This window comes from Hylobates moloch, unplaced genomic scaffold, assembly GCF_009828535.3.
Source record: "Hylobates moloch isolate HMO894 unplaced genomic scaffold, HMol_V3 SCAFFOLD_1, whole genome shotgun sequence".
NCBI lineage: Eukaryota > Metazoa > Chordata > Mammalia > Primates > Hylobatidae > Hylobates > Hylobates moloch.
Window position 1 is genome coordinate 175,980,030 of NW_026652276.1, and position 25,633 is coordinate 176,005,662.

Below are 25,633 nucleotides of genomic sequence, written 5' to 3' on the forward strand. Positions count from 1 at the left end.
GTAGACTACACAGAAGGAAAACAAAAAACTCAACTTAGTAAATTAAAATTATCTTCAGAGATAATAATGGAATTAACACCATATTTCATAATGATAAAACCAGACCAACCCTCCTCGCTAATAACATATGACAGAGGAAAAGCGACATCAAGCAGCAAAACTCTGTCAAATCTAACTGCACACCATTCCATAGGCTATTAGTCTGGTCACTCTCAGTTTGGGTACTTTCATTGGCTTGTGATACACAGACTTAAACTTTCCAGGTCATTGTTTTAACCAAATATGGCAAATATTGAATTTGGCTAATGAAGCCCAAAGGCCTCACCAGCTTGTCCTTCACCAAACAAACCAACAACTGATGTGGAAGGAAGAAAAAGTGATTAAAAAAAAAAACTAACGAGAAAAAGCATAAACATTTATTTAATATGCTTTATGTTACATGAAAGTCCTCAGAAAATAAAGACTCAGAAAAATGAGGTAAACTCTGTACACATTATGATAAGTCTGAAGAAGTAGATCGTTGTGGATGAAGTAGATAATTGGATGAAAAAGGGTATGAAGTAATGGTAATAAATTGGGGAGGAAATTCATCAAGGCCTGGTGTTCAGATTCTTCTCTGTGTCTTTGTGTCTTCAGGGTTAAGGATGTTTTTCCCCTCTCTGGGTAGAAGGAAGACCCCTCTGGAATGAGAGTATTATAATCTATTTTAAGGGAAAGACAAGCTGGGTTTTATGGCCTGTGTCAGGATAGCTAGGGGGATTCTTTCTAGTTTCTAGGGTCTGCTTCTGCTCTTTTGTCAAATGCCAAGGTGCCATATTTTAGAGTAGCATTTTCCAAACCCTGTCTGATGCAAAGGATGCATAGTAATTGGTGAAATTGGAGGGCCTGCCTATAGGCTAATGTTGCAGCTCTACTCATAGCCACAGGTATTTTAATTGGCAAGCAACTTAACACCGTATTAACCACATGAACCAAAATCAGGCCATATGATTTAAAACATATTTGTATGAAAACCTTCTCCTCATCTATCTGGGAAAAACATGGAGCGTTAGGGGCCTTTAGATTCAGTCACCAATAATTGGCACTTTAATTGTGCCAGACAGGTTTGGCACTGTGCTCCAATTACTACCGTATCTGAGATGCTGGCATCATCTGTACCCAAAGGCCCCTTGACTTAAAAGATATTTTCAAGTCAAGCTCCCAGGTCAAAATTTTCCTTCAAATTTCATAGGTGGTTCAGACTCGTTATACTATAGAACCACAAAAATGTGATCCACAAGGCCTGAGTGGTTATCAGTTTGAGAAAGATACCGCAGTTCCACAGCCTAGATAACGTCTTCTCAGCCCGGGAGCTTGCTGCCGGAGAAGACTTCATCCTGTACACTGAGAACACTGCCTCAGCAATGGACTGCCTCTCCTAAGATGCAGACAAATTGGAGACGGGACATTTATTGCTTTTCTTCCTCCACTATTTCAGATTCTATTGTATTCTCTGAGCTCACTGTTTCCTTAGCCCATAATCCCTGCACTCTTCCAAAACATGCATTCCTACACTCTCAAGCCTAAAGGGAAATCTTGTAGCCATTACTACTATCTGTGCCATTCTAAAAGTTGATCAAGATTACTACTTTCTCCAGGAACTAACTGCCCCATATCAGTCCACTCCTCGGCCCCATGAAGAGAGAATTTCCCACTCCACAGCTTCTTCTCTTAAACCCCACTCCAGCTTTCCACCATGACCCCCCACACTACATCTCAGACCATGAGCACCATGACTGTCCCTTTCACCTTGATTACTCTTAACTTTGCATGTACCTTACTGAATATTAGTTCATGCCCTTTACAACGTAACTACTGGAATTGTCGCCTTGACTCAGGAATACACCGAGATATTATTGGCATACAAATTAATTCATACTTTTAACATACATTATAACATCTCAAAGATACTCTTAGACACCTCAGATATTTCAGATTTGTTTTTCTAGGTAATACTCTATACATGAGAAACTTCCTTTAAGGGAAACCTATAAAGATTTCTTGTACTTCTACTTGTTTTCTTCCTTTTTACTGTCATAATAAAATATTTTCTGCAGAGTTTGGGGCAATGTATGGAGTACCTACTGGAAGATTCTGCTATTTAGACCATTCAGATACCCCAAATAATTTATGTTAAAACTGATGTCAAGACACAAAGGGGTCAATCGTAACGTGGTTTGGTTTTTGTTTTAAATGCTGTCTTTACCAAGTTTTGAGGCCTTAACTAGAGGCTGACAGTTTCTTTTCTTGAGCAGCTAAGTCCACACCTCCAACATCTCTTTCTTTATAATTCTCAGACTCTAGGACCATCTAAACCTACCTCAATTGCCCAGGGCACATGCACCAGCTAGCTGGGACAGCACCTATGCTCAGAGCCCATGAAGTTAGTCAAATTAGTCCACAGAGAGCTCCTGACATCTAGCTAGTGTCACCCCACTTGCCCCACATAAATTACCCTCTAAATTTCAGCTTGCTGCTACCCTGGCCCTAGGTACAACTCCTTGTCTGGCCTTGAGTGTCAGCCTTCTCTTGTTTTGGAGCTATAAATAACAAAGAACTCTTCCTTTAATCTACCTGAATGCAACTGTGTTGTGTTCTGCCATCAAAAGAATCCTTAAATCTTATAAAACAATTGTATACACCTCAAGTCTCCTAATATGTTAATACTATGCTTTCCCTTTAGGCCTTCTTTGTTTAAAGAGTGAAAATGAATTAATAAATGGTGAACTGTAAACACTGAAAATTAATGCTTTTATTTCTCACGCAGTTATTATTGTTGTCACAAAAATTATGCTTTCAGATTTCTTCAGTAAGAGCAGTTTGCATATTTCTGCATGCTTACTGCAAAGATTATCAGTGGTATGTGGATTTTCATAAGAATTAGGATGTGGTACCTGAAAAAGAAAATTATATTTCAGAAATCTTTCTCTAATAACCATTTATACATTATATATTTTTCTATACTCTTTCTACTCTAGCCACTATAGATTTAGCCTAGAAAAAAATTATTTAACTGAAATTGCCACCCAATTAACAATATAACAAATTACAAAACATTATAGGAGTCCATATATCAGAATTTAACTTACAGACATTAGTAAAGTACGTAAAAATTAGTATTAATTTTATTTCTAATTATTTGTTTGAAAATTACACAGAATAATGAACAAAATTACTATATCTCTATATATAGTATATATGTATGTGAAATAGAATGAAATAGAATAAGCAAGAGAGAAAATAGATGAAAAATACAAAGCTACAGAATTATGTCATCATTCATTTCGAATCTTAAACATTCTGGTAAATTAAACTTTTAAAAATGTTAAATTCAGCACTTAAAATGGGGTTTGCATCTGTTTTTAGAGAGATGAGATAAAACAGTTCAAACTCAAGAAAAAAAATCTGAGTTTATAGAGATACATCATTAAAACACTGCAAAGCCCTGAAAATGTTAGATCTTTGGAGGGGCTCAGTGTTCCGGGTAGTAGAGTTTTAATAGATACCCGTGAGGCATTCTGGCAGAATGACAATTCCATTGGAGTAGTGGATAAATAGCTCTCCACTTGCAGTAACATTAATATTTGTAAACTCCTGTCTTTAAGAGTTAGACAGATGACTCTTTGTTTAAATTTGACAATAATAAACCAAATTGAAATACAAAGATGTGGATTTTAACATGTACTCTGTTACTTACTGGAAACTTTAAAAAAATGTGTTTGACCAATACAGAATGTGTTTAAAAGCAACATTGGAGAGTTTAGAGGGAAAGTTTAGTAGAAGAAAACAGAAAGAAAGCATCAACTATTGTGTTTATATATCTTAAGGTTACATACAAAAACGATTTTTCTTATGTCAATACAATTTGTCTTATTACGTCAGTATTTTATTAATCTTTTTCTTGGAAAATCCCTTCTACTTCATTAGTGGCATATGCCAGATATTTACTAATAATACATAACTTTGAGTAAATGGGTTTTATTTATATAGAAGTGATCCAATCTAGGAGTAAGCAAACTACAGCCAGATACCATATCTGGCTTGCACCTTGTTCTTGTAAATAAAGTTTTATCGAAACACAGTCACAGCTATTCATTTACAAATTATCTATGACTGCCTTCACACTACAACAACAGAGCTGAATACTTGAGTACTTGATGCACAGATCATTTGATCTGTAAATCCTAAAATGTTTGCTCCCCAGTCCTTCTTCTTCAAGGTAAGTTGTTCATAAAGAGGGTAGTTCTTTGTAAATGATCAAATTAGTCTAAAAGTTATCTGTGCCATTGATTCATATTACCTTGCCTGAAAGATACTATTAAATAAGATTATAGTGGCTGAATGCTTTCAATTGATATTTTTTATATATATATATATATATATATATTTGGTTTTATATATATATGCTTTAAGTTCTAGGGTACATGTGCACAACGTGCAGGTTTGTTACATATGTATACATGTGCCTTGTTGGAGTGCTGCACCCATTAACTCATCATTTACATTAGGTATATCTCCTAATGCTATCCATCTCCCCTTCCCCCACCCCATGGCAGGCCCCAGTGTGTGATGTTCCCCTTCCTGTGTCCAAGTGTTCTCGTTGTTCAATTCCCACCTATGAGTGAGAACATGTGGTGTTTAGTTTTTTTGTCCTTGTGATAGTTTGCTGAGAATGATGGTTTCCAGCTTCATCCATGTCCCTACAAAGGACATGAACTCATCCTTTTTTATGGCTGCATAGTATTCCATGGTGTATATGTGCCACATTTTCTTAATCCAGCCTATCATTGATGGACATTTGGGTTGGTTCCAAGTCTTTGCTATTGTGAATAGTGCTGCAATAAACATATGTGTGCATGTGTCTTTATAGCAGCATGATTTATAATCCTTTGGGTATATACCCAGTAATGGGATGGCTGGGTCAAATGGTATTTCTAGTTCTAGAACCTTGAGGAATCGGCACACTGTCTTCCACAATGGTTGAACTAGTTTACAGTCCCACCAACAGTGTAAAAGTGTTCCTATTTCTCCACATCCTCTCCAGCACCTGTTGTTTCCTGACTTTTTAATGATCGCCATTCTAACTGGTGTGAGATGGTATCTCATTGTGGTTTTGATTTGCATTTCTCTGATGGCCAGTGATGATGAGCATTTTTTCATGTGTCTGTTGGCTGCATAAATATCTTCTTTTGAGAAGTGTCTGTTCATATCCTTTGCCCACTTTTTGATGGGGTTGTTTGTTTTTTTCTTGTAAATTTGTTTGAGTTCTTTGTAGATTCTGGATATTAGCCCTTCGTCAGATGAGTAGATGGCAAAAATTTTCTCCCATTCTGTAGGCTGCCTGTTCACTCTGATGGTAGTTTCTTTTGCTGTGTAGAAGCTGTTTAGTTTAATTAGATCCCATTTGTCATTCCGTTGACATTTTTATCCCCCAAATTATCATTCCAACAAGCATTGAAAAATAAATTTATATATTTCTAGTTCACTTGAATTGCTTAAACTAAATAATCTGGAGATGAGTGTTTGAAGCACTCTGTATTAATAGCTTAATAATAAAATTGATGCCAAATATGGAATAGTCAGAACAGAGTTTCCATTTCAGGAATTTCTTTAAGATTATATCTGAGACTAGGAATTCAAATCACTCCTGGAAACTGAAGAAAGATACTAATATTCAGCTGGATACAATCCTTTCTTGTTAATACAATGCAAAATAATCCCTTCTATAAATAACAACACCTTGAATACTTTTTCCATATAGATATGTATTAGGAAATAATGAAGGCTAAAACCTTAACCAATTCTACTTTAAAAATTACTCCCAGGAATTAAAATAACAGGAAATAACTAAATTTAAGAGCACATACTTGGAAAAACTACTATGTGATATACTGTTATTTATATCTCTCTGAAATTTAAAGTTGCTTTAGAAAATATATTCCATCTTATTCCAGAGATTTTATATTGAAGTACCTCTCATAATTGCAAGAACTGTACAACAACTTGTATTTGCAAGAAACATGTTCAATAGTATTTCAAACCTCTTTGATTCAATGGCTGAACGCTGGTAAGTATATTACTAGATCCTTGTACTTATAATGGTTATTGTTAACATGGCCGAATTTTGCTAAATCAAGACTTCTTTTTCAATGAATATTAATTATGATAAACAATATTTTACTAAGTTTATGAGGCTATATATAAAATGGTCTTGCAAGTCAAGTCCAATTAGGTGCTCCCTGGTAAAATGCTTCTGTAAGATTCTGTATCATCCTTTAAGATATCTGCAATTGCACAAGCATCTTCAAGGCTCAGGTAAATTTAGCCTCCTCACGTCCACCCTTTTTAAAAATGTTCAGCTAATTGCCCCTGGAAACTTTAGATCATTCTGGTCTCACAGCATAACCTTGTAGATACAAATAAATTTCAGCTATATTGCTGAAATGATTGTTGCTATTGAAATGATGAAAGCTGTAGTAATTGTAACTCTGCTTATGATTGCTAAATTTCTCTAGTGAATTTTCTTCATTTCTTTTTCTGAAGACTACTGTACGGTTTTCCTTTTTCTCAAGTCTCCAAATTTCTCTTCTTTCCTCCATCCTATTTAAGCTTCTAATCTCATCTTTCAATTCATTAAGACAACAAAAGGATGGAAATATCATTATCTTCCCACCAACAATTCTATAAGCCAACTTTCTCCAGCACTGAAATATTTATCTTCCCTCTTGTTTCACTTTATATTGGTCCATATAGCTCATTCATTCATTTTTATTTCTCCAGAACACTCTAACTTATAATAATAACATAATTTACTGTCCCATTTTCCTACCAATATACATTCATTTTTATTGTAATTACCTGTGTATGTTAATGAAGCTGACAAGAGTCTCTCAGGTATATTCCCACATAAATTTGGGCACCTTCAACTTTACTTGATATTGATGAAGTGATCTGAAAGTGATTGGGTATAACCATGTTTCTACCAGCAGGGAATGTAATCCTTGTGAGACCTTATATTATGGTATTTTAATTTTTAGCAAATTTCAAAATATAAAATGGTATTTTATGATTTTTCTAATTTGCATTTCCTTATTTACCAGTGAGATTAAATGGTTTTATATCTATTTGTCTATAGCTCTTTTTTTTCAGCATATTACAAGTTGCAAAACTTTCTACCAACAAACTCCTATCAAGTCAAAAACATATTCCCTAACCTACGACGTAGACTATGCCCTGCAGCCCAGTATCAGTTGTTTACTTGATAGGATCAGGATCATGCCCTGTGGTTGCTGTCTAAACATATCATGCACCATCACACTCATTCTTCCAGCACGTTCTCTGATAGTGTAACCCTTCATGGTCTCCAGCATTGCTCTTCCAGTCTCCTGGACTACTTTGCACCTTTTCCTCTCTCTTCAAATTGTCAACAACTTTCTCCAACCCTGGGTCTCACTAATGCTCTTGCTTATTGTATCCCTGATGGGAAGGAAGAAAATCTACAAAACCACTTGTGTCTATATTTGTACATAAGATCTTCCTTCCTGAACTTATGGATGAAATGTCACTTCTTGTATTGAAGACTAATTCCTCCACAGCTTTGCTAGGTCCAATTCATTAAACTTCTCAAGGTTTTGTTCCCTAAAATAGCCATCTTGTTTTCCTATATAATCAGTTTTTCACTCTCTACTGTATAATTCCCATCATAATACGATCCATGTTTTAAAAGCTTTGTCTCATTCTCTAGTTGCCACCCTATTATTCTACTTCTCTTTATAACAACAGTCTTTGAAGCAATTATTACTTCTCCCCTTATATATTTCCTGAACTTAATTTTTTCTTTATTTCAACAACCCCATTGAAACTTGTCCTATTGAAGTTACTAGTAATCACCATCTTGCCAAGTTCTCAGTCCTCACCTTTTTGATTTCTTAGCAACTGTTAACTCAGTTGCATCTATCTTGAAATCCTTTCTTTATTTGGCTCTGTATTCCTACATCACTTTCTTTATCTTTGTAGCTGACTCCTGCATTTTTCCATAGCTCTAAATTATCAGGCACCTCAAGGATATCATTGGCCCTTTCTTCTCTAATTTTTTCTCTCCCTACATAATCTCATTTTGTCTGATGGCCTTGGTTAACATCTCTCCATTTTTTACTTCCAAGTATTTGTCTCCAAGCTGAACTTCTTTGTCAAACAGAAACCTCTGTATCCAATTGTCTAATTCATGCTTTCATTTGGTGCTATAATAGGCATGTTAAACTATGTCCAAAACATAACTGCCGTCCCCCCCACATATCATCCCAATCTGCTTTTCCTCCCCATCTCACTGAATAGAATCACTATTCACACAATGTGTCAGGGCCAAAGGCCTGGAAGTCATTCGCGATTGTTTTTTCTCCTTATATCTTATACCCAAATCGTAATTGTTTAAACTCTTAATTTTGCAAAGTCTAAAGGTAGGTACTTTTCTCTATCTTCAAAATCGAGAACAGTGATTGGCATGCCACAGGTGCTATCAAATAGCTGTTGAATGATTAATGAATGCAGCAGCAAAATTTATTTTTATGTAAAATATGTAAATCTTTTCTTAAACCATAGATGAGAAGCTTTCAGAAAAAATGCAATTTAGCATTCCTTTCATATGCGTATGTAAAAATGCTTTAGAAATAGTCAATCAAGATTATAATTATTTATGTTTTAAATTGTTATTCCATTGGCATAACTGTTATACTCTTTACTTTTTCAGGTGTGTTATTTTTGGCTTTCATTCCTGGGTGGATTTCCTGATATTTTATCTATTTCCACATCTTTCAATCTAAATGTATAATTTTTAAAAATTAATCATTCATGGAGAAAAGATAGTCTCTAGTGACATTTAAGGGTATCAAGCAAAAGAAAAAGACACATACAATTATCCAAGATAGATTTATAGTACTTCTGACAGCACAAGTTAAATAAATAGTTAACAAACCCAAAACAGAGCAAATCATATCCTTCATTAGAAGTATTCATTTCTATGTATGTCTGCTGAAGAAAGATTATAATAATAGTTAATTATTTTGATTTGGACTATGAACTATTCTCAATCATAGTTAGGAGTGAAAGAACACTATGTTTCTTTATACGGAAAAAAATACATACTTTGATAGATCACAATATCTTTCAAATACTGACTCTTGAAGTTGATATTTGTTGTTTTTATCTTCCTGGCATCCTTTTCTTTGCATCTTTTTCCTTAAGGAGGACAGCTCTTTCTTTCACTTGGTAGAGTCTATAATCACCTGGCTTCACTTCCTGAATTTTATGGTGCATATGAAAGAAAAAGCTTCAGTGACTTTATCTTCCAAAGATTGATATAAATCTTGGGAAGGGGATGCTATGCACTTTTCTCTGGCATTGCTAGTTGTTAAGTATAATCCAAACTATATCTGATGATGACCAGGAGACAAACTTCTTGAGCATGAAACCATTAGAAAGTAAAATTGAGCAGAGACAGAGCATAAAAAGAGGCAGGTTATCTGATATTTGATTATTTTATTGAGTTCTTGGATCCAGCTACACCTAAATGACCCTGAATTTTTATGTTTCTGAGCCAACATATTCTACTATTTATTGAGTTTTTGTGACTTGTAACCAAAGGGTGTTCTTGTAAATACAACCAATGATAGGGCTTTTAAGTAAATATTTACATAATTGTTTTTACTAATTTATAGTTAAAATGTGTCAATATGCTTTTCAGAGTACTCAAGTACTCCTATAAGCAAAATATTAGCAGTTAGAGCATTTGAATTTTACTTGGAGTGACCAAATAACAATTCGTGTCAAAGCATTAACTAAAAGTGCCTGACTTAAATAGAATCTGACATTGTTGATTTATTGTCTAGGAACTGCAGGATTATATAATTGATTGAATTATTGAATACATGTGATTTGACTTATCCTTCTGTTACTGTTGGTTCTGAATTTTATTTGTGAGTCCCTTTCTCCAAGTTAAATTTCTTTTTTGCTCTTTATACTCTCTCTGTGTTATTTCATCTACTTTTATGATTTCACCCCAACTCGTATGCTGATGATTTCCAAAATTTACCTTGATTTTCAGATTTCTGTATTCAACTGCCACTGGATATCTTTTATTAGAATAAAAGCATAATATTATCCCATTATTTCTTAGTCTCATGTGAAATCATAATTGTCATCATTGAGTAAATACCAAGAGAGAGGAAATACAAGGAAGTAACAGCTTCAAAACCTTTTAGAATATAAAATGATGTACACTAGGGGTTAGGAACCCCTACTATGTGCTTTTCTAATAACCTAAATAGCAACTCAGAGGAGATGGGGCATATAAATTAACTCTTCTCCCCTTGGTCCCTTACTTATCTAGTTATGCCTGGTAATTAAATTCAGCACTAATAGAATAGGCCTTGGGTGGTATGCTTAACTGATTTCCCATCTCCTCTTCTCTATGTTGTCCTAGTCTTGTAGGGCCCATCTAAATTAGTAGCTCTACATTCAAATTTTGGGAGTCATGATTGATTTGTCCATTTCCTTAACTCTTGCTAGCTAATCAAAAAATTTCGCACGTGGATATTTCTCCAGTCATTTCTTTTGTTCATTCCTAATTCTGTTATGCTACTCATATTTTGCCTGAAAACTGCTGCAACACACCATTGATCAAATAGCAATCACTGATGGCTTCACTGAACGTTCTCTGGGGTGAGTTAGAAACCCCTGTTCTGTGGTTTTCTAGTAACATGTAATAATTGGTATAATTGCATCAAGTACATATTAATGTCATCTTATTTTAGTTGTATGTCTATTTTTCTACGACAGGAGCAATTTGGTTTATTATTTTTCAACATGGAAGAGGTGGCGGGATATTGAGTCCCTTCAAAATATGACAAAGAACGTTAATCCTGTTTCATTTCTTTTTTTTATTTAAATGTACCATTGCTAATTACCTAAAAAAGTAAAATCTAGGAAACTAAGTTATCAGTTGATTTTTGTGCATTTCAGCATTGTTTCTAGGGTTAATAATTTGCTTCACAATCTTCAGCCTTTTATAAATGATGGCAACATCATATTAATCCTCTCATTCTGTGTCTTTGTAACATGTTCAAAGTAATGTTTACTCCTGGATGATGAGATCTGTAATAAACTTAAGCGCAATTCTTTTAGAGCCTTATCTGTCTTCAAATTTCAGAACCTGGGTGCAAGTTGAGACATTTCCTTTGACTGGAACATTTTTCTCCAAGAATCTTGTTTTCACAATTTTGCTCTGCTCCAATATAGCATCTTCAGAAAGGCATTCTCAGACTGTAATTGCAAAATAGTTACCACTTTCTGTAAACCACTCTGTGCCCTACCCTTCCACTTTCTATAATTGCCTGCCATTTTACCTTCTGTAAATCATTCTGTGTCTCGTTATGCTATTTTATTTTCCTCAACATACTAATAATTAACTGACATCACTTAATTTTATATTTGTTTATTTTTTATTGCCCTTATCACTCCTAAAATATAAAATCTTGAAGTCACAGACTTTGTCTTATACACTCTTTTATTTCCAGAGTCTAGAATACCACTTGGAATATAGTAGGCCTACCATATCTATTTTTAAAATAAAGAACTGGTGCATAAAATTACATTACTTTCCTGTCCCCTTCTATGTTTTTCATGAATATGTATTGTTTAGCCATTAAAGTAATTCACCTCCTCCCCCTTTTTAACTATATTATTGGCTTCATTCTTTTCCCATTTAGTAAAAACATAATACGAACATAATCATTTCACCTTTTCCCCTTCCATTTTGCTTTCCTTGCTATTGTCTGAAACTTCAAGCACCTTTGGTGGTTTACTTCTTCCCTAGTTCATTAACTAAGTATTCTTCCTTTACTTACTTATCTTATTTTTGGTATATCTAATTTTGAGATGTCCTATTAAATTATTTATTTTCTTATTTTATTTCTTAGGATTTCAGGTGATGTGAAATAATATTTCTTTTTTAGTAATAAGAATATTATGATATATAATATTCGAATACAATATTATATTTGCATTAAGAGAACTGTGCGCTCTTAGGCTCATCTCCTAAGATTGGCCTTAAGGGAAAAAAGTTAAAAAGAACTACTAACTTCCTATCTTAAATTATACTCTCTAAGAATGACAACTAAAAATAGTGGCTGTGAATGACACCAATAATTTATTCCCTTCTATACAAATGGAAACTGTGCAGTAACGAGAATTGAGCAGGGTACTTTCAAGTTACTAGATAGCCACAATAAAGATAATGAACTGGAAAATGGTACTTACAAACATAACGTAGTTTATACGGCATGGACATCTTATATAACTCCTGGAGGTTAGCTATGCTCCGGGACACTCAGAATAAATAATTCATTTTCCATGTAACATGATTCTGACCAATGACCTATAAGTAGAAGTGCCTTGTGGAATATCCAGGAAGTGTCTTAAAGGAGGAATCTGTTACTACCATGTTTTTTCTTACTTCAGGCATTTACTTGAGGAGCTGCCTTAGAAAATGATGTAGAAACTGTATATTGTGATCAACAGATCAGCAAAGGAGAAAGAGCTGGCATTCCTGATAATGTGGGGCTTCAGACCAGTGTTAGAGTGCTTACAATTACTTCAGAAGGATATAAACTTTTCTATTGCTTAAGACACACTTATATTGGATTTTCTGTTAATTACAGATTAATTTATCTTCCAAAGCAAAAGTCAGTTGGCAGAGTTGAAATTGTGTTTCAAGTTAGTTATATTGATAAACAATGTGTCATTGAAGGAATAAAATAAATGGGAAATAATGACTATCATAAGAATCTCTTGTCTCAAAAATTGGGCTGAGACATTTTGTTAGTATTTATGAACTTTCTCATTCCACATATGCAAACCTTTTCCTGATTGCACAGTTAGAGAAGGCTTTGCATTAGACAACTTAGCATTGCACAGAGATGAAAATGGAAGGGGAGGAAGAATGTAAAAGAAAGCCAAAGAGATTGTAATTCCCCCTTTTTGTTTAGAAATTTAAACCATTCATCATCTGAGTGAATTTTAAATATTTCTTAAACAGCATTACTTTGAACAAAGGAGATGATCTAAGTTTTGTGGAGCCCGAAGCTTAAAAAATGTTTTTATCCTCTTTAAGATAAAACAAGGATAAAATTATAAATACAACTTTGGGTGTTAAAGGATTTTTTGAAGAGAAAAAAATGCCAAACACACAAATATTTAACAGCTATAAAACCTATAAAGGTCACCTTTATCATCTTAGTAGAAGAGAATGATCACCATCGATCATAGTTGATTATTAGTTGTTTTTAATTTTAAAATTTAAGTATTTCAACTTATATTTTTATTAAATCATGAAATACTTATGGTTGTCCTTCTTTTGAGGTGTATTCTGATTTGTATAGTCTCTTTACCAATGCATTTTTTATCAAACTGCCATTTAAAATTTTTTAAAAATGTGTTCATATTTCATTACTGTTATTAAATAGATTGTCAAAAATCCAAGAGCCTATTTAATACTTCTTTTTGAAATTTATATCCCTGTAATCAATTACTTCATTTAGTATCATCTGAAAAAGAAACAAATGTTACAAATACTGTTATCTTTCATCTTTATCACTTTTATGTCACATTCCATTAATATTTATCTAAACTTTTCTGTTATTTAATAAATAAATTTTAAAATGACAAGAGAAAGCAACATACAACAATAAAAATGTGACTAAAAATTTAAAAAAAATTTTTTTTAAAGTGACTAAGTTCATAAAGTTAAGCTGGAGCCATTAAGGCCTTCACAGAATCATCTATTTTGGTAAGATAATCTAAAAACACTAATAATATGTGAAGTATGAAACCTGTAATATAGTTATAAATTCATCCTCACTTTTTGGAATCTAAGTTCAAAAGGTTATCCATATATGAAAGTTTAGAATACATATTTATCTTATATTTATATTGGTTAAAAGAAATAGTAGTCATTTTATTAAACTACTTAATATTAATATTTTCTTAATTTTACAAATAAGTAACTGTGATAAAAATATAATAACACTCAGGTCAAAAATTAGCACTGCAGCATTGAGATGAATATTTAACCAGTGAGTAAATTTTAAATGTAAATTCCCAAAGAACATAACAAAAATATTGTTCATTTACCATTAAAAAAAGCATTTCCCTCACCAAATCTTAAATTATGGTCTCACTTCAAAATCTAATAATGAAGTGCATTAAAAAAGCACTAGGTCCTCTGTAGTTCTCTTTATCAACACCTAGATAAACATTAAAAGATTGATTCTAATCTGAACAGGGAAGTGTTACTGTGAAATGAAGGTGAACATGTTGATAATTTCATTAAATTCTAATGATATAATTAACTTAAATTCAGAAAATTCAAAAGGCTGGTTAGCCCAGGAGAATTTCTTTTTTTTTTTTTAAATCCGACCTTTCACCTCTGTTTTACCATTTTGAATCCAAACCAGATTAAAAGTGACCGAAAATTGTTAACACATGATGTTGCTTGATGGTTTATAGGAAATTGGTTGGTGGTCTCAATCACAGGGACAGATATTCACATCATAAAAAAGACCATTAGCGTTTGTAGCAATTTATCTCCTTACATTTAGGCCTAAATGAAACAAAAACATTATTTCAAGACAACAACAACAAATTTTTTCAAGTACAAAAATTGTTTAGATTCTGAAAAAAATATATTTCAAAAGAAAACTCTCTTAAAGTATATGTAAATGTAAATGGAAATAAATATAAATGAAATAACTGTAAATGATGTTTGAATCACTATAGAAACTCTAAGATTAATAGTGTAATTTCTTTGATAAATAATCTATTCATTTCAAAGAAAATACAATGTTTTGAATTTTTCAGTATTTGGGAACAATGAGAAAAGTAGAGCAACAGATAGTTGTACAGAATTATCACAAAATCTGTAGTGTTTGTACATGCATATAGATTCCCCAAGAAATGTATTAAAATTTTCTCAAGTTAACCACTAAAGGATTAAACATAATATTGGTTCATACATCCCTAAATCCAAGTACAAATTCTACACAAATTAAGTTTGAAAGTTATTTTATAGTATATATCCATCTGATAAAGAAGTTTTACATTTAGTAAACTTTGTTTCTATAAATGAATATAGTCTTGAAATTCAAGTATAAAATATACTTGAATGAGAATTTAATTTAAGCCAATTCAATTAAACTAAAACCAGAGAATTTGAAAATCTCAGATTGGAAACATCTTTTGCTGCTTCCTCATGCAACCTCCCTTCTTTCTCATCTGATACATGCATTTCTTTCTTTAACTCGTAGTCACATTTTCTCTACTAAAATACATTTAAAGATGGAGAAATTGTGTGTCATAAAACACTAAATTTCATTTTGAAGTTGCTTCAATGAAGATTCTTCAGTGTATTACATGGAAAATATATACTCCTATCATATCTATCAGGAAATCCTAGTTTTGCCTTCTGTGGTGACATGTAAAACCTATATACCTCTTTCCCCTGAAGTAATGTTTTTAATACCTGCCTTTCAAACATAGTCAGCTACTTTCTGTGAGTATATAGCTAACAATGGAGAGCATCAATATAAACCCTGGCTTATCACCTTCCCCAAGTCTTGTGTTCTTAGGACCATCGCATGCTGACTTCACTATGCTGTGAAAAAGAGGACAATGGTTTTATGAAAAAGAAAGAAATAGTTAAGCACATGTTGCAGAAATACCAGTTTGAAAATACTGTCACAGATTTTTAAGGGGACAGGCCTTGGGCAAAGAGTTTGTTACAAAACCTCAACAGGTTGGCTAGGGTATGGGTATAAGTAACGCACAAATTACATGACTAGTTGGGTGTTGCAGGATCAGGGAGGGATAGGAAGTTAAACTCACTCGAAGATTTCTGGTTTATCATGTTGGGATGATGTAGCACAATCAGCCACAGGAGGGAGGGCATTTGGCCCGTCTTCATGGAGACAGCTCTTCTTTTCAAACTTCTAATACTCAGGAGAGAGGTACAGCCTATTTTCAAGATGAAACAGAAAGTGGGGAGGTGTCAGAGAGTTGAATTGCAATTTAATACATTCAAAACCTTTAACAGTTGGAATAGATTCTAGGGTGAAATTCCATCTGAAATTTAACATACTGTGATGAAAATATGAAGCTTAAAAAAAAACTCAATATACTACCCATAGACCAATGAGTTCAGCAACTTCAGGTTAATTTGCAAAATGGTTTTACTGTAAAACGTTTGAGTTGTGGCCATGAATTTCTAATGTGCTAATTAGAATGAGAACTTTCAAAATGCTATGGAGTCTTATTGAAGTTTTCTAAGGAATTCAGTGGATTTTTAGAGATCATATTTGGAATCTTAGAAATAATGATAAGAACTTGAGAACACAAATAAGGGAACAACAGACACTGGGATCTACTTGAGGTGGGAGGATGGGAGGCGGGATAGGAGCAGAAAAGATAACTATTGGGTACTGAGCTTAATACCTGGGTGATGTAATAATATGTACAACAACCCCCAAGACATCTGTTTATGTATGTAACAAACCTTCACATGTACCCCCAAACCTAAAATAAAAATTTTAAAAAATATATGAAAAAAAGAAATAATGTGACAAATTTAAAAATTCAGGCCCAGGAAGATTGGGATTTTTCCACAAATACACACCTAGTGAGTAGAAAAGCTAAAAATCAAATCCAGAAAGGTGAGGTGGATCAGATCTGAAGCATTTTATACCCATGGTTTTATGCCAGTCAGTCACAGATGCGTGAGGTTTTCATATAAAGCCTCATGGCCTCATGTCTGTCAGAGGGTTCTCACCCTGCTTTCCTTTGTAATAAATACCCTTAAAAAAGATCAAAGCATTTTTGGTACCAAACAACATAATGTAATTGATGGTTTTCCTTATTGAACAAAAAGCCTATATACACAAGATCAAAGTTCTGCTTTCTAAGAAAAGCTATCACTTGGGACATATGTATCTGTACTGAGTGGGTCAGTTTATGGGAAAGTTACACCCAACAATAAACACAATTCTATTGAAAAACATTTTTTCAGTAAGATGTAGAATTCATCCTACTGAAATCATTTCCATAAAACATCAACATCTTGGGCAATTTACAGGTTATTTAAATTAATACAGGAGCCAGCAGCTATCTCTTATGAATGAAGTAAGTTTGGTAGGGATAAGAGAGAGAAGTGGGGATTCTGGCAAACTAAACATACCATATCAGAGTCAATTTCAGTCATGTGGAAATGTAACTATTATGTTGCCAGATCTTTCATTTTTTTTTCAACATCAGTTGGAGATTCAGAATTTAGTTTTGTTTTTGTTTTACATGAAGGGAGGTGGGTGGAAATATACTGCCTTTAAATCTTGTTGACAAATAAACCTTAAAAACATTTTATCAGCCCAACAGACAACTTTAAGCTTCATTTAATCTGGGGTCCTTCAACTTCCAATCTCCATTGTGGTAGTATCAAATATTTTAAAATCTCCATTGTATTTATATCAAATGTTTTTGAGATGGAATATAATGACAGTGAGAGAAAACTTACAAATTTTTCTTAGTAACTTAAATCTCATGGAATATTGTTGAAAATCAGTAAGAATCTACAATAAATAGTTTCAGTACAAAGCAAACTTAATCAGCAATACTGTATAAATATACCAAATATGTTTTGAACTAATGAGATTGAGAAATAGTGTTTGTAAATGCTTTATTTCTTCCCCTTTGATTAAAATACAGGAGCCCACCAATAGTAGCTCTTGTTCATAGCAGTTACCCGGGGAACACATCTTTCAAGATCAAATGCAGGGCCACTTCACATACATCTGGGGACAGAAATCAGAAATCTATGCTTCTACACTTGTGATTAACTGCTATGTCTTGGATATTTCTTAATGGGTTAAGACACGGAGTCAGAAAAATAAAACTGAATTATCTATCAGGAACAGAAATCAGATTTCCAGGCTATGCTTGGAAACACAATTATCTGGGTTATGCAGTGAAACAGATGCAGCAAAATGAAAGTGAGACAAAACCATGGTAGCTTGTGTCAGACTGTACAATGCAGATGAGACACAGCGGAGGTCAGAGGTAGGAGGAGGAGAAGAAATATTGGGCTCAGTCTCTGAGACTGAAAGAATTTATAGGCAGATCATCAAAAGACGCAGAATATCTGGAAGGCTTGAATACCTGGCAAGATACAGTGGTGAATCCTCCACCAAGTCTGGTTCACATTAAGATGTGTGTTTCAGCTTGCATACTTCCATCCCTGGCCTAGCAGGACAAGCTGGGTCTATAATAGAGGTTAACACATGGCAATATTTTTATGCCTTCTCTTAATACTAAGTTCTGAGAAACAGACAACAACTACGAATCTACAAACAGAAATCTAGTTCAGAGGCCAGGGACTGCTTTCTGTCTCTTCACTCTTACTTTTCAGTCCACTATATCATCAGTAAATTTGGTCTTCTAAAACCCTTTTAAAAAACGATATATCTCGCTTATAGTAATCATGTTGAAAAAAGATATGGTGAGAGTCCAGTCTTGAACTGTTTTGTATGTCTCGTTTATTACTATTTTGAGTAAAAATCTTACTTAAATAACAATCTAGCTAAAATTCTAAATATGATGGCAAAGATAGTCTCATCGTTTTTTGAAGACATTTAATGAACGTGTACTATGTGTCATGTACCATTATAGGATTCTGAGGTTAAGAAGCTACATGTGGTCCCAGGCTTCTTCGATTTCGAGATGATGACAGAGACAGATCTGAAGATAAATGATCATAACCATGTGAAAAGCACTATTAACATACATATGAAACAAGTGCTATGCGGGTTCTGAAGAGCAAGCTGATAATTAACCAGCAATTATAGAAAAAATTTACCCTTCAGGATTATATAAAATAACAATCCTTCAAAATTGTATTAATTTCTCTTTTCTCTGCCCATCATTCATTATTCACCTGATTCATTATTTGCTATTGATTAACGATACTGAATTTTGTTGCATTATTTTGCTAAAAAGTCCATAACAAAATATCACCAACTGGGTGGCTTAAACAACTGAAATGGAATTGTTTCACAGTTCTGGAGGCCAAAAGTCTGAGATCAAGTTTTTGACAGGGCTGTATTCCCTGTAAGGATATGGGAAGATCAGTTCCAACCCTTTTTCCTAGCTTCTGGTTGTTCATTGGCTTGTAGCATTTTAACACCAATATTCACATAGAATTCTCCGTGTGTGTGTTTCTCTGTCCAAATATTTCCTTTTTATAAGGATACCTGTCATATGGTTTTGGGGCCTACCCTACTGTAGTATAACCTCAATTTAACTAGTTACATCTGTAATGACCCTATTTCCAAATAAGACCACATTTCAAGGTACTTTTGGGGTTAGGACTTCAATATGTGAATCTGGGAGATATACAATCTATCCATAACATTTGTCTGAAGCCTGTTTATCTTGTGAAAGGCCTGAGTTCCCTCCGGGGATAGGATACTCTGAATCTGAATTTAAGTGCAAATATTACCAGATGGATACAGAGCCAGGTGTGTTTTCTGTAAACTGTGGGCACTTGGGAAATATTGACAATGAGGTCTGCAAGTGATCTGGCAATCTGAATAATCCATATAAGAGAAATAGATGATTATAAAATAGTCTAAGTTCAGAACAAATGTCCCTAGTAACAGCAAAGTATATACTGGGTTTATGATTTTTTACAAAGTCACTGTAAGATTTTGCTGAAATATTTGTATGTTTTTCAGTTAATCCAGGAATTTGGCAATTCTTTCATGGTTTCTTCCAAAAGAGAATCTGTGGTGATACAAAACTATTTGATTAGATTTATTCAATCTGGAAGGAGTAAGAATAGGTTCACCACTGCTTAGTTTGATTTGTCTGACACTAGGCATTACATTGAAATGGTTAGAAAAGTGAGAGAGACACATTGTTTTATTTATACAAAGAAGGATAAACTATGGTTACTATACATAAGTGTTGGTGGAGTACCAAAGAGTGATTGACATATGTTAATAAGAAACCTATGTTTCATTGTGATTGATTTATCATATTAAAATACAAGACATAAGCTTTGCATTACAGCAAAGGCATGTTATATAGAGCATGGGATAGCAGTGGCAGGTCTGGGGACAGGGTTGGTAGATGGGGAAACTTGTTCTGGCTATTTTGACATGAGTGGCACATTTTAAAAGGTGGCATAAAAATAACAAGATTTGTACATTGTAGTTAAGTCATGAAACTTGTATCACTGTGGGTTAAATACATTTTTTTACAAGCACATCATTTAGGAAATTAGAGTGTTGATATAGCTTCTGTGACTTTTGACTCATCAGTCTAAGGTAAAAGATGATAAATTTAAAAAATTAGCAGTAGTGATGACGTAATCACATTTGGCATTTTCATAGAAAACTTTACATCAAAGGAACACATATGGATACTCAAATATTGATAAGTTTAAGAAAAACAACAACAAGGAGATTAGTTAGAAAGGTCTGAAAGGAAAAAGGTAGGAAACTTAAATACATAGAAATACCATATACCCTGACTGAGGATACATTATCAGAGATCTGTGAACACTGACAAAAGTAAATATGAAGGTTAAATGTTTGAGTTTGGAAAAGATGGAGGAGAAGTGATCAGAGACCACAATACTGATCTTTAGGGATAATGTTAAAAAAAAATCAAAAGTCATTCCCAAGTACATAATAAAAGAATTCCCTTCAGACAAGTGACAAGTATATCAGAAACGCAAAATCCACTGAAGATTATATTGACCTATTAGACGATGTTGGGAATGAAACATTCCAAAGAGATAGCAAAAAATACAAAGAGACTGAATGGATCCTTTGTGCTTGGCCTGCTTTCCAGGATGATGAAGAAGTATCTACTCTGGAATTACTTTATACAAAGAAAGAAGGTGGAGAACTGTCAGAGAAATCAAAACAAAGACCTGATTGAAAAAATATGAGAAATCAAGTGGCCATAAATCACTATGTTCAAATGGTCTTCATCTAAAACTTCTGAAAGAGTTAAAGAAGGATGTAGCTAAGCTACCACCAAAAATGTATCAACACCTTCCATCAAAGAGGAGGGTGATGAATGCCCATCCATCTTTAAGAATAGTTCAGTGTTACTTGTAAGGTTAGGTTTTAATAAAAAATATGGTGTTGTCTAGAATTATTCAAGTCTTTAAAAAAGAGTGTATTTTTCCCCTTGTGGAAACTGTGTACTTTTACAATTAGTTGTTTCTGGAAATGTTTCTCCACACATAGCCTTTCTTTCTTGTTTTGTTTGTTTTGTTACTGTTTTTGTTTTAATTTCTAAGTGTTTCTACGTAAGTTTACTACCCTGAACATTATTGAACACTGCTTATTAGACACACACTGATGGGTTACCAAGGAGAGGATTGTAATCCAGCCTACAACAACTCATAGCAGCATTTGTTGGTTGTCAACTTGGTCTGATTGATAAGGAATAGCTTTATTGTTACAACATGTGGTGGCACTTTAGATACTAAGAACCATGCTGAGAAGAGCACAACAAAACCTGCCGGGTAAACTTGATTTTCCAAAGCGATGCATGATACTATTTTGCCTGAGAATTTTCGCATATCTTGGGAGGGTGGTTGTTTTCAAGTTAGGGCAGTTCTATGGTGCCCAAACTAACACAAATTAATAAATGGCTCATTAGCTTGTTAGAGTTTCAGTGCTAAATAAATAAATTCAGTGCTGCCCATTAAACACCAGGCATTGATTGCGCAAGCTCTCTGTTGAACTCTTAGCAGGTGAGCACAAGCCATGCTTTCCCATCTTGCATTGCTGGTGAACCTCAAACGTGACCTCTCCAAAGGAAGGAGGAGAATTCATTTGCCATGTTTACTTTATATTAAACTCTTTTTAGATGGAGACTCCTAACTGAGCCGAATGTTCTTAGTTAAGAGTGTGAGATGTGCTGCATGATTGGTGTTTTTGACAGTCTCATGAACAATTATTTCATTTCTATCTTTCAGCCGTCACCATACCTAAAGAATAAGTTAATGTGAAATACCTGTGAAGTCAAATGTGTTTCATGATCCATTTTCATAAACGGTGTGATATTTAAAAACCAGTTCACTTTTTTTTTTTTGCTGAAAGATAAGAAGGGAGCTTATTCAAGGAACATTTCTCTTCTGTCTCATTCTCAGAATTACCTGTATGTTCTATGATGGCAATGAATACTCACACTGCTGCCTTCTCATTGCAACTATTTCATCTAAGCCATTCACATTTTGTGTTTTGTTTTTGTTTGTTTTACTGTTTTCCTTAATGGGGCAATTGTCCCAGAGCAATTATGGACATCCTTTTTTTCCTTTTATCTGGATTATGTCTCACTTTCTAAATTATGGCAGAAAAAAAATAATAGCAAATAATTGTGAATGAAGTGGTGAGAAAAAAGAATGCTTCAGCAGATAATCAGGACATTCGAAATGGGCACTTCTCTCAATGTTTTTCAATTATTCAATGCTTTGAATATCTAACAAAAATTATGTACTTATCCCTCAGAACAATGTACGATTACAGGTAAATATTTTGCTATGCAATTTCAGTGGTTTATAAATCTACAAATAACCATCTCCAGACTAGAAACTTTTGCCTGGCTGATACATTGAGTACAATAAACTACTATTACTTTCAAATAATATTATATCTACTAACAAATAATAGACACCTTGGCCGAGCATAGTGGCTCATGTCTATAATCCCAGTGTTTTGGGAAACTGTGGAAAGAGGATCACTGAGGCCAGGAGTTTGAGCCCAGCCTAGGTAACATAGCAAAATCCCATCTCTATAAATAAAAATAAATAAATAAACAAATAAATAAATAATTAAAACAAATAATAGACACCATGAAACCCTCAATCTATACAGGGATATTTAGCCTGTAAATATCTTAAGCAGATTGCGTACTTTTCCATCAAATGGAGGCAGAAGATTCTTTTCATACATGAGATGTAGTGAAACTGTTACTAGATTTACAATTAGAACTAGATCTAAATACAATTCGAACTGTAATTAAGTTGCTACAACATGTAGTTCTTCTAATTCTCTAATAGTTTTTTTATTGATAAATTAAACAGATTGAATTAGGTTTTCTCTAAGTCCAGTCCAGACTGGAAATTATATGACCATCTATATTTTACAGGAAAAAGTTCCTGCTCTCATTGCCTGCTGACTTATTAATAGGAGAAGTCATACATCAGTTGAAAACATATAGGAATGGTACAGTTATAGGAATGGGATGTCTGTCTATTTAAAAGTAATTTAAAAAGTCGTTAATTTATATTTTCAGAAGTTTATGTTTTTATATGCTGTTGAGATTTCATCTTTTTCTATCTTAAGCTCATGAACATGATTCCTAGAACATGTATATCTAAAATGTATTACTTTCAGATAGCTTCATTTTTTGAAACATATTGCAGTTTTCATGCCTAGTGAAAAAGACAGAAAATATATATTCAAAACTCAATGAATTTATTAATTTTGTCTTCATGATTTCAGAAAAAAAATCAATTGTTTTGTTTTTCTTAGTTTGTGTCTAGTTAGGGAAGGCAGAATATGCAAGACAGGAAGAGCGAAACACTCGATTTCAACTGCCTGGTTCAAATCCTGATTGATCTCTTCACTAACTCTTTGACCTTGAGCCTTCACCCCTGTATATTGGAGCAGCTAATAATAAGGCCTACCTCAAGGGATGCTGAGAAACTTAGATGAGATACATATACCTAAGTAAAGTGTTAGACCACCAGAGGTGATCTAGAAGTGTTAACTGTTATTCTACTTAACTTTGTCATTCATTTACAAAATATTTTTTAAGTGAGGGTTGTAAGATTAAAACTGTATTCATTATGATCGTTTGGCTCTGAATAATAGAAAACTCTGATATGCATATTTGTTTCTTTCTCCAATTAAAAAAAAAAAAAGAGCCCAGGATAGCTAATCCATGCGTGGGGGTGGGATGCTGGTCCATGGGGCCAGCGGGGACTTGGGCTCCTCTGTGTTTTTCTCTGCCATCTTCAACTTGCAATTATTACAGCATTGTCCAAAAAGACTGTTCCAGCTCCAGCCAACATGACTGTATTCTCACCACCTGTAAGAAGGAAGGGATAGAGAAGGATATGTTACTGTTTTTTAAGGACATTGCTCCTGTTTATATCCTATGGACCAGAACTTAATCATTAATTATAGACCAATCTTAGCTGCCAGCTTTATACTAGGCCTAGCTCCCTTACTGATAAAAAAGATAATGTATATCATGGGACAATGAGCAGCCCTGCCACAAAAATTAAACAGATCACTTTTTAATGATCAAAATTAACAAAATTCATATAAAATATAATTACTTTAATGACTTAGACTTAGTGATATATTAAAGCACAATTTTTTCTCCCTCAATGGTTATTAATCCCCCTACTTAATAGCTTTATGAACTTTTATATTATATCTTTCTCATTATTCTCTTCTTTTTTATGTGTAACTGAAATAGTTCATCTCTTCAAAAATTTTTTTAATCTCTCACCTTGTTTAGATACCCCTTCTATGTAATTCCATACCACCCATTCCATACTCTAATCATAGGCACTTATAACACTATAATTATGAATTACATGCCTATATCCCTTATTCAAATATTCCTTGTGGGCAAGCACTACATCTAACATGTTTTTGTAACCTCAGACTATTTCTGAGGTTTTGTAACCTCAGCGTATTTCTGGAACATAGTACATTCAATCATTACTCGTCGAAAAAAAATAAATCAATGGACTGTGTGAGGAAATTTATGTGCAGTGGAATGTAGAACACTTTGTCAATTATTTGATGCATGTAAAAACTAGAAATCAACTATCATGCATACAACACATACTTGTCTAAGCTCTCTAGTTATATAACAGGTCTTTGAATTATTGCTCTACTCTAACGTACCCAAAGGAATACTGCTCCCGATTTCCCGCATATTGAGGAAGGTGAGAGCTTTGAGCCATGATTACAATTTAACCTGTATTAATAGTAATCCCAAAATTCTGCAACTCTGTTCTTTTCACAGAGAGTGGACAATGAATCTCTACATTTTCAGCTACTTTCATATTCCAGACAGGCTGAAAGTGTTTACTCTGAACTCATTGACAAAGGAATGGAACTGACACTCTCTGACCTGACTGACAAAATTAAGTATTGTCCCAGAGAGAGGATGCTTGCACATTGTAAGACAGTTAGAAAATAGTTCTCCTACTCTTATTTATTTATTTATTTATTTATTTATTTATTTATTTATTTATTTATAGTTTTCATAGTTGTGAGACCACTTAACATGAGATCTACCCTCATAAGAAATGTTTAAGTGTCCAACAACAGTATTGTTAACTACAGGCACAATATATTGCAACAGATCTCTAAAACTGACATATTTGCATTCCTGAAACTTCATGCCAATGGATTAGCAACTTCCCATGTCACTCTATCTACCTAGACACTGGCAA

At 33.7% G+C, this 25,633-nt stretch overlaps 1 long non-coding RNA gene across 1 annotated transcript in view; it reads right to left on the minus strand.

Moving 5' to 3' along the window:
• Positions 1-2,770: 2,770 nt before the first annotated feature.
• LOC116809639 (uncharacterized) overlaps positions 2,771-25,633 on the minus strand; it is a 51,629-nt gene continuing 28,766 nt past the window's right edge. The window contains exons 3-4 of the long non-coding RNA XR_004369919.1: positions 15,973-16,101; positions 2,771-2,933 (exon numbers count right to left, since the gene is read on the minus strand). This is a non-coding gene — a long non-coding RNA (uncharacterized LOC116809639). The remainder of the gene's footprint in view (positions 2,934-15,972; positions 16,102-25,633) is intronic.